The sequence below is a fragment of the Cupressus sempervirens genome, chromosome 1, assembly GCF_028749045.1.
Source record: "Cupressus sempervirens isolate cs-2001-9-10 chromosome 1, ASM2874904v1, whole genome shotgun sequence".
Taxonomy (NCBI): Eukaryota; Viridiplantae; Streptophyta; class Pinopsida; order Cupressales; family Cupressaceae; genus Cupressus; species Cupressus sempervirens.
Window position 1 is genome coordinate 163,306,217 of NC_143118.1, and position 9,404 is coordinate 163,315,620.

Sequence of the window (9,404 nt, forward strand, 5' to 3'; positions counted from 1 at the left end):
GACTGTTACGCTCAAGAAGGCAATTGAATTGTGAAGCTACACCATCTTCTAATGTTGGAGTCATATCGTCCGCTACACCATCTTCCAATGTTGAAGTCATATTGTCCTCTCATGTTGAAGAGACACCAATTTGTAGATCCGACGATATACACACTCCATCATGTCATGTTGAAGGCACATCATCAACACATCAAGTAGGTGATATTCCATCTTTTGCATCTTATTGCCAAGGCACATCATCTTCGGTTCAAGGTACACAATACACTCAACCTTATGTTGATGTTCAAAATGTTAAGAGAATTGAAGAGATTATAACACCTTCTAGAATTCATTTTAGAAGACCAAAATATTTGATTGATATTGATAGTAACATTTTGAAATCAATGCCTGACAAGATTAGCAAGCGTACTTGTCAAAGAAAAGTTAATCGTATGTGGAGATTATTTTTTGATGAATTAAATATTACATGTCAATGCCAATTATTTGTTGAAATGATGAGGAATTTAAAATTTAGGCCTATCATGAAGATTCTTGGGCTAAGAACGATGGATGATTCAAATGAAAAAAATATTGTAAAAAATCTAATGAATGCTTATGACAAAGTGGGTTCTAAATCATGCACCAAAGATAGTAATATCGCAAGACGAGTACTTATATCGACAATAGTAAGTAGCCAAATGAAGAAAGCTCAACTCATGAGAAAGACAAGCAAAACATTAAAAATTGGTACAGGTACTCTAAGGAGAGCCATGCTAAGGCATGAGAGATTGGAAGATCCAACAAAAAATGAGTTATGGACATTTAGCGGTAGACTACTGTGAAAGGATAAAGAAATTAGTGAAGCCTTGAAATCATTGATCAAAGATTTTTGGAAAAATAACACACGTGTTTCCCCTAATCAAAGAGATGTTGTAAGAAGGAGGATTGGTAGCCAAAATCGTGAGCCACATGCAAAACATTTTTTGGACACAACTCAGACACAATTTTTTGCAAAATTTATTGGTATGTATCCTCAAATTCGAATAAGTCAAAGATTTTTTGAGATGGGTAAAACTTTTTATGTGAAAATAAATCACACACACACAACTTGTTGTTGTAGGATACATATTGAATTTTCTAACCATTTTGATGTTTTTAGGCATATATGCATAATTTTGCATTCTCAGTTTGTTTTGCAGGATTGTGACATAAATGAGCCACCAAGATCTTCAAGGGAATTCATATCCAACATTTTATGTGAAATAAGGGATGGCCAACAATTTTACAAGACATCATGCTTGGATGGTACGTGCTTATTTTGTGGTTCTTTGCAACTTTTATCAACTTGTCAACATATGGATAGTACACATGCAATTGGAAATGAAATAGTAGATTATTGAAAATTTAAGATAGCGACATATGCTCTAAAAGATGGGAAACATGGTAAAAGATGTGATTTAGTCATTGAAAATATTCTAGTGTATGAGTCATAAAGATTTATCTTGAAAACATTATTTACAAGTATGCAAGGCATACCCATAGAGCTCGATGGCTGGATTTGCAATTCAAGTTGTGCAAGGATACGTTTCCACTGGATACCATTGTTTTGGTTGTAGATTTTGTAGAGAACTACACAGTACAACCACAAAATGAGGTGCAAGCAAAGTATTATACTTCTCAACAGGTTTCCATATTTGTTCACATAACATTCATGCATTCACCTACAAGTACAATGGATGACAAGAAGATTTTGATGGATGGGATTCTAGTTCTTATAGGACCGTATTGCAAAGACTTACAATAACTCTCTCGGAGCTCATGCGAGGTATGGATGGGATTCCAGTTCCTATAGGACCATGTTGTGGAGACTTACAATAAACTCTCTCACTTTTTGGAGATCACATTTTGCTTTGATTTTACAACGCCATCTCGGGTGATGCTGAAACTTGTAGTGTTGGCCAGTACAAAGTTGCCAACTACCAAATCTCTCTCATCTTTCGTCATGGGATCAAACTGTCTCCTCCATTAGCTCCGAGTGGTCAGGTAAACCTTATCCCCAACCTCTTCCTGTCCCCTTCAGTGCTCGAACATTCTCAGGCACGCTGAACCAGAATGTCGCTAAGGGTCACTAAATGCCACAGGGCTGCGATCTTTGACGGGGCATATCTCAAAGCTCGTGCAAGGTATGGATGCAATTCTAGTTCCTACAGAACCATGTTGCGGAGACCTACAATAACCTCTCTCACTTTTTGGAGATCACACTCCATTTTTGTTTTACAATGCCATCTCGAGTGATGCTGAAACTTGCAGTGTGGGCCAGTACAAAGTTGCCAACTGCCAAATCTCTGTCACCTTTCCTCATGGGATCAAACTGTTTGATCCGTTAGCTCCAAGTGGTTGGGTAAACCCTATCCCCAACCTCGTCCTATCCCCTTTAGTGCTCGAACGTTCTCAGGCACGCCAATCCGAAATGTCCCCAAGGGTCACTAAATGCCATAGGGCTGCGATCTTTGACGGGGCATATCTCAGAGCTCATATGAGGTATGGATGTGATTCTAGTTCCTACAGGACCAAGTTGCGGAGACCTACAATAACCTCTCTCACTTTTTGGAGATCACATTATGTTTTCATTTTACAACACCATCTCGGGTGATGCTGAAACTTGTAGTGTTGGCCAGTACGAAGTTGCCAACTGCCAAATCTCTCTCATCTTTCATCATGGGATCAAACTATCTACTCCATTAGCTCTGGGTGGCCGGGTAAAACCTATCCCCAACCTTGTCTTGTCCCCTTCAATTCTTGAGTGTTCTCAGGAATGCCAAACCAGAATGCCCCTAAGGGTCACTAAATGCCACAGGGCTGCAATTTTTGACGAGGCATATCTCGAAGCTCGTGTAAGATATCAATGAGATTCCAATTCCTAAAAGATTGTGTTGTAGAGGCCTACAATAACCTCTCTCACTTTTTGGAGATCACACTCTGTTTTCATTTTACGATGCCATCTCGGGTGATGTTGAAACTTGCAGTGTGGGCCAGTTCAAAGTTGCCAACTGCCAAATCTCTCTCACCTTTCGTCGTGGGATCAAACTGTCTGCTCCGTTAGCTCCAAGTGGCCGAGTAAACCCTATCCCCAACCTTTTCCTATCCCCTTCAGTGCTCGAACGTTCTCAGGCACGCCAATCCAGAATGTCCCCAAGGGTCACTAAATGCCACAAGGCTACAATCTTTGACGGGGTATATCTTGGAGCTCGTGCAAGATATGGATGAGATTCCAATTCCTACAGGACTATGTTGCAGAGACCTACAATAACCTCTCTCACTTTTTGGAGATCACATTCCATTTTTATTCTACAATGCCATCTCAGGTGATGCTGAAACTTGTAGCGTTGGCCAGTACAAAGTTGCCAACTGCCAAATCTCTCTCATCTTTCATCGTGGGATCAAACTGTCTGCTCCATTAGCTCTGAGTGGCCGGGTAAACACTATCCCCAACCTCATCCAATCCCCTTTAGTGCTCAAACATTCTCAGGCACGCCAATCCAGAATGTCCCCAAGGGTCACTAAATGACATAGGGCTGCGATCTTTGACGGGGCATATCTCGGAGCTTGTGCAAGGTATGGATGCAATTCTAGTTCCTATAGGACCGTGTTGCGGAGACCTACAATAACCTCTCACTTTTTGGAGATCACATTCTATTTTCATTTTACAACACCATCTCAGGTGATGCTGAAACTTGTAGTGTTGGCCAGTACAAAGTTGCCAACTGCCAAATCTCTCTCATCTTTCATCGTGGGATCAAACTGTCTGCTCCATTAGCTTCGGGTGGCCAGGTAAACCCTATCCCCAACCTTGTCTTGTCCCCTTCAATGCTTGAATGTTCTCAGGCATGCCAAACCAGAATGTCCCTAAGGGTCACTAAATGCCACAGGGCTGCAATCTTTGACAGGGCATATCTCGGAGCTCGTGCAAGATATGGATGAGATTCCAATTCTTACAGGACTGTGTTGCAGAGACCTACAATAACCACTCTCACTTTTTGGAGATCACATTCTGTTTTCATTCTACAATGCCATTTTGGGTGATGCTGAAACTTGTAGTATTGGCCAGTACAAAGTTGCCAACTGCCAAATCTCTCTCATCTTTCGTCATGGGATCAAACTGTCTACTCCATTAGCTCTGGGTGGCCAGGTAAACCCTATCCCCAACCTCTTCCTGTCCCCTTCAGTTCTCGAACGTTCTCAGGCATGCTGAACTAGAATGTCCCTAAGGGTCACTAAATGCCACAGGGCTACGATCTTTGACGGGGCATATCTATGGGCTGTCAATACTTTGACTATACTTTAAGTCAACGATTATCAATATGTGAAAAAATGGAACTTGTTGTATTTTGAAGTACTGAGAAGATGGCCTTGCCCTTCCCCAGGAGTTTGAGAAATGGGAGACATTAGGTAAGAGAGTGAAAATGTTACTATCACTTCAACGCACATGACGCAATTGGAAATGCAAATTTTGATGGTAATCATTTTGTGATAAGGAGAGACTAGGGATGATCATTGTTACTATCTCTTTAGTAGTGGAATTTTGTTTTCTCTTGAATTTGGTGGTGGGGGATCAGTGGTAAGACTCCTTGGATATTCCTTCTTATGATGTTAGTGACAAGTGTTGCTCTTTGAAAACACTTGTACAATCTATTTTAAATTATTAGATAAAAACAGAGAATTGTAAGTATTGAACATGATTAGCCTTTAGTTCCTAGAAGATCTTTATTTCCCCATCAATGCATTTAGAAAGTTAATTTTGAAGAAGACCATAAATAGAAAAAATTAGAGAAGCGATTTAAACATTTATATTGATTGGAAACATGTGAGTCTTGAGTTTCCTCTACCTTTTAAAGAACATTCCTTAGCTAGCAGACCTAATTCCACATTCCATAAGACTGTCATTGTGCTAAAGATTTAGGAAACCAACTGCTCTAAGATAAAGCTTCCCGGTCAATAATAATCTAGCCTATTGAGGTACATAATACTTCTCAATTAAACTTGTGTTAATTCAATATTAATTTTGTAATTAACTATAATTTCAGTATCTGTGTACAGGGGGTGACTGAGAAAACTATTTGATGTCCAATTTTAAAATATATTTGTAAGGATCTCAACCAAGGTTCACAACTTCGATGATTAATACATTCATTCAGGCCAGAACATCACTACAAAAAAATAATATATAAAAAAGGTAGTGAATAACGTCATGTCTAGACCCAAATCAACCAATGAAAGTCAAATTAGCATAATGTGGAACAACAATATATGCATTGAGTGGGTTGTCATAAAAAAGCTTCATAATAAAATTCATGTCTAGAATTAAAAGACCTTAAAGAACATTTATGCTTGTAACACAAATGACCATTCAAAACTGAATATGATTACAATATGTGAACTAGCATTACAAGAACTTGTAATGCTCTTGTGAACATCGTGTTAATTCTTGTAAGAATCCCTAAGATGCTTGTTATACTCAAAATTTTGTTAAAATTGAATTAATTTTTATCCTTTCGGTTAATTGGCTTAGGGTGATATATGCTTCTTGGATGGAATAATGAGTTCATGATTAACTCTGTATTAAGATTCATAGCATCTTCTAGTTATTTGCAAAGGAAATTTATAAATTACTTGCTAATGTCATATGGCTTGCTTGAGAAAGATGTATGTGTTCTTATTGATGGGTACTAATGACCATCCACATTTAGTTCTTTAATATCCTATTTGACAAGCTTTCCATAGACATTTCTTTGCCATACTAAGTATTTTTGAAAACATATTTGAGGAGGACTATAGTAGATACTACCAAAAACAACTCCTTTGCAGTTTTTGAGAAATACTAATAAAGAAAACAAGAACATCTCCTAGTTGGTAGACATAATGGCAACTCTCTAGCAATTGAATTGAATTTCATACATGCACATATCTAATTTAATGTCATACATGAACATATCTAATTTAATGTCATACATGAACAAAAATATAATATAAAATGATAACCAATAATGTCATATACATTAACAAACACATAATATATTATGATAACCAATAATGTCATACATCAAATATAGAATGTCATATGTACATCAAATGTGTATCGAATATGTCTCTCAGATGCCTATATATATACATGGGGAAGGAAACAAGTCTCTATATATATGTATCAAATATCTCAACTACATCTTTTCCTTCCCACGAGGGGAAGGAAACAAGTCTCTCGACGTCCTCTGCCATCGTGTGGAGGGAGACAGTGGAGATGACGGGGCCTTCCTGACACGCTCACTTGACCTCTTGTTGAGGCTCTTCTCCAGGTCCAACTAATACAAAGAAAGTAGATATGATTCAATATTTATTATACGTTGAAATCAAATATATGTACTCACAAAATCAATTATTTTCTTACCGCCAACAAATAGTCACTCTGTAAGTCCACCTCAAATGCTCGTGGACGATCAGGCGTGACAAGACCCTACAACAATTCAATAAATATAATCGCTTATAAATAACATTAGAAATTTTGAGATTAACTATTATAAACAACAACTAAAACAAAGAAAATTCTTTCATACCTCCGTCAGTGGCTATGAGCTAGCCACAGCTGCAGCCACTCCACTATCAACAGACTGTCACAGATGAGGAGGTGTGTCTGACATCATGAGCTGCATGTCATACAATACAGGTTATATCTAACATGAAACATGGAATAAATATAATCAAATGAATTAAATTAACATGAAACAACTGTACTTGTGTGAAGCTCGTATGATGTCTCTGCTCAATGTCTGTGGTAAAGGTTGAGGGTCCTGTGGAGAACTGATGCACATGCATATTTTTTTTGGTCAATCCTTAATATGATTACGTAATGAATTATGTATTAATTAAAATGATTAAATTGATACATACCTCAGGACTCGTCGAAGGGACAAAAAATGGGCCTGGAGGATCACTGCTAGGCCCAGGAACAGTTTGACCCTAAACTTTGAACAATGTCAATAAATCCTAATTAATTAATCATTCACTATACGTATGAAATGTGATCAAATTAGTAATTTACCTATGTGTCAATGCAAAATGTCTCATTCAGGAACTGATCGATGACAAGCCCATCATCTACATCATCTCCGACATGAGTGCCAAATGTGCATAGGGATCCACATGAAGTGCACATGTGACCACGACGTATAGAAGGATCCCCCTCAACTAATGGGCTTGTGGAATGGATGAGGGTCTTTGTTAAAGCATTAATGGTCCCTAGAGTGCTGGCCTCTACATGTTCCTTCACAACTGAAGGAATAATCACATGCTCACACTGTGGATGGACCACGGGTGCCCTAACTACATTAGGGTCACGACGTGCTCCGGGCCTCTCAAATGATGACCCCCCACCTCTACCCTGGGAGTCTAACATATCAAAATAATTGGAGATCTCCCCAAGGAAAAACTCACAATATAATTTCTTCAAAAAAATACATGGGGACCTCGTGATTGTTGCAAGGAGGGGCATCAAAAACCATCCACCATCTATCCCAAAAATTATTTCTAATAGCATCATGTATGCACCAATGGATGGGGAATCATTTAGTACCCTCTCTAATAGTATTTTGCTCACCAGGTTTTCTAAATAATGCACATATACTACCTTTTGGTATTTCATTTTTTTTTAACATCTTTATATGACAATTTATTTGCATAAAATCTTTTTTGTTCATCCCTCTTAGCCTGCCAAATATCTAACTGACCACTAACTGAGGCTATCTGAGTGTTAATGGATTCGAGGGATGATGCCAATTGAGCCCTCATTGGATTGGTTTGTTCGGATTCTTTCAACCGAGCAATGATTCCTTCTAATTCAGTTTTGCCTCTCTCTATTTCATTTCTTAGATTTTCTTGTGTGCCTGGTGGAGGTCTTGCAATTGGTTCAGGTTGTGGAATTTGTTCTTCTTCTTGAGGAGGGTTTTGGTTTTGGGGTTCTTGAGGGTTTTGATGTTCTTGTGGATTTTCTGGTTGATTATGAACATTTCCTGATAAAAAATAAATTGAAATTCAAATAAATAAACAAATCTAAATGAAATTTGTAAAAACCCTACAAAAGAATATAAAAAACTTACAAAACAATATGAAAAATATATCAAACAATGCAAAGTTAGGTTTATATCACTTACGGCGTCGTCGTGGGTGGGCTTGTGGTCTTGGATTTCGTCGACAAGGAGCCATTTTGGCAAATGGTGGTGCAAATGTTGAGTCTTCAACTCGTGTACGCGCTACTCACTGTAGGAGTAAAAGAAAATGGTAATGAAAATGATGGGTTGCGGGTTTGCAGCCCATCATACATACTTTTTATTTTTTAGAAAGCGCGTCCTCTTCTCTTTCTCACTTCCTCTCTCCCCTCTCCCATCCCCTACTTTCTCTCTATCTCTCTCACACACACAAATAGCCATTCCCTCACCCCAACCCCCCTAGCTCTCTCTTGGTTTTGGTTTGCAATTTAGGTCTCAATAGTGCGTGCGCACTACCTCAAATTCAATAGCATTTTAATAGCGCGTGTGCGCTATAGGGCGCACACGCTATTCAAAGCTTTGCATTAAAACCAAGCCTAAGGCTTGGTTTTGCCTTGGAGATCCAACCCAAAGGTTTGGAGTTTATAAACAGGCCTGAGATGTGTTTTCTAGCAAACATACAAAAAATGATTGATTTTTCTTGTGTGCTCCTCTTCAAGATTCCTCGTGGTTGGGTATCGATAAGATCAGGTTACATAACATTATAGGTCTCTATGTTAGCTATCTAATTATATAATTTATTTTTAATTTGAACTATTTTAAGTCTTTCATCTATAATTTCTTTTGAATGTATGCTCATTTTTTGTCAAAAACCACCATGTACTAATTGGGCTGTAGATTTTAGCTCATTCATCAAATTTTGTAACAACTTAGTTTTTTAGAAACTAGACTCCATTCTACACACTTTGAAAAAAAGAAGTTTTGATTTTAGATTAGTTTTCAATCATTTCTAGGGGGAGCACACAGATATTTCACGTTTTTGGGATGGGTCTAATTAAAAAATTCATTAAAAAAAATACACATTATAAAATTACCCAAAAAATTTGGGATAAACTACATAGTGTTAGGTAACTTTTGACCAAAGCGATTAAAGAATTTCAAAAAAAAAGTTAAAATTTTATGGGGGCCACACTTTGTACTATGTTATGTTTTTTTGGAATAAACAGTACCACTTTCTGTGGCCCCCTTTTTTGAGGACCTAAAACTAAACCATTTTGAAAAAAATTTAGTAGTTTAGAAACTAGATTCAAAGGACTACGACTTTTGTTTTTGTCATATCTTAAAATTTTGAGCATAACTATCTTCAAATTCTTGTTGAAGTCTAGAATT

General features: G+C 37.7%; 1 long non-coding RNA gene across 1 annotated transcript; it reads right to left on the reverse strand.

Annotated features, from left to right (window-relative positions):
- Positions 1-6,301: 6,301 nt before the first annotated feature.
- On the reverse strand, positions 6,302-6,650 carry LOC149576658 (uncharacterized). Its single transcript, XR_016361848.1, has 3 exons — positions 6,588-6,650; positions 6,422-6,487; positions 6,302-6,335 (listed from the first exon to the last, which is right to left on the reverse strand). It is a non-coding gene; the product is annotated as an uncharacterized LOC149576658 (long non-coding RNA).
- Between the last annotated feature and the right edge of the window lie 2,754 nt (positions 6,651-9,404).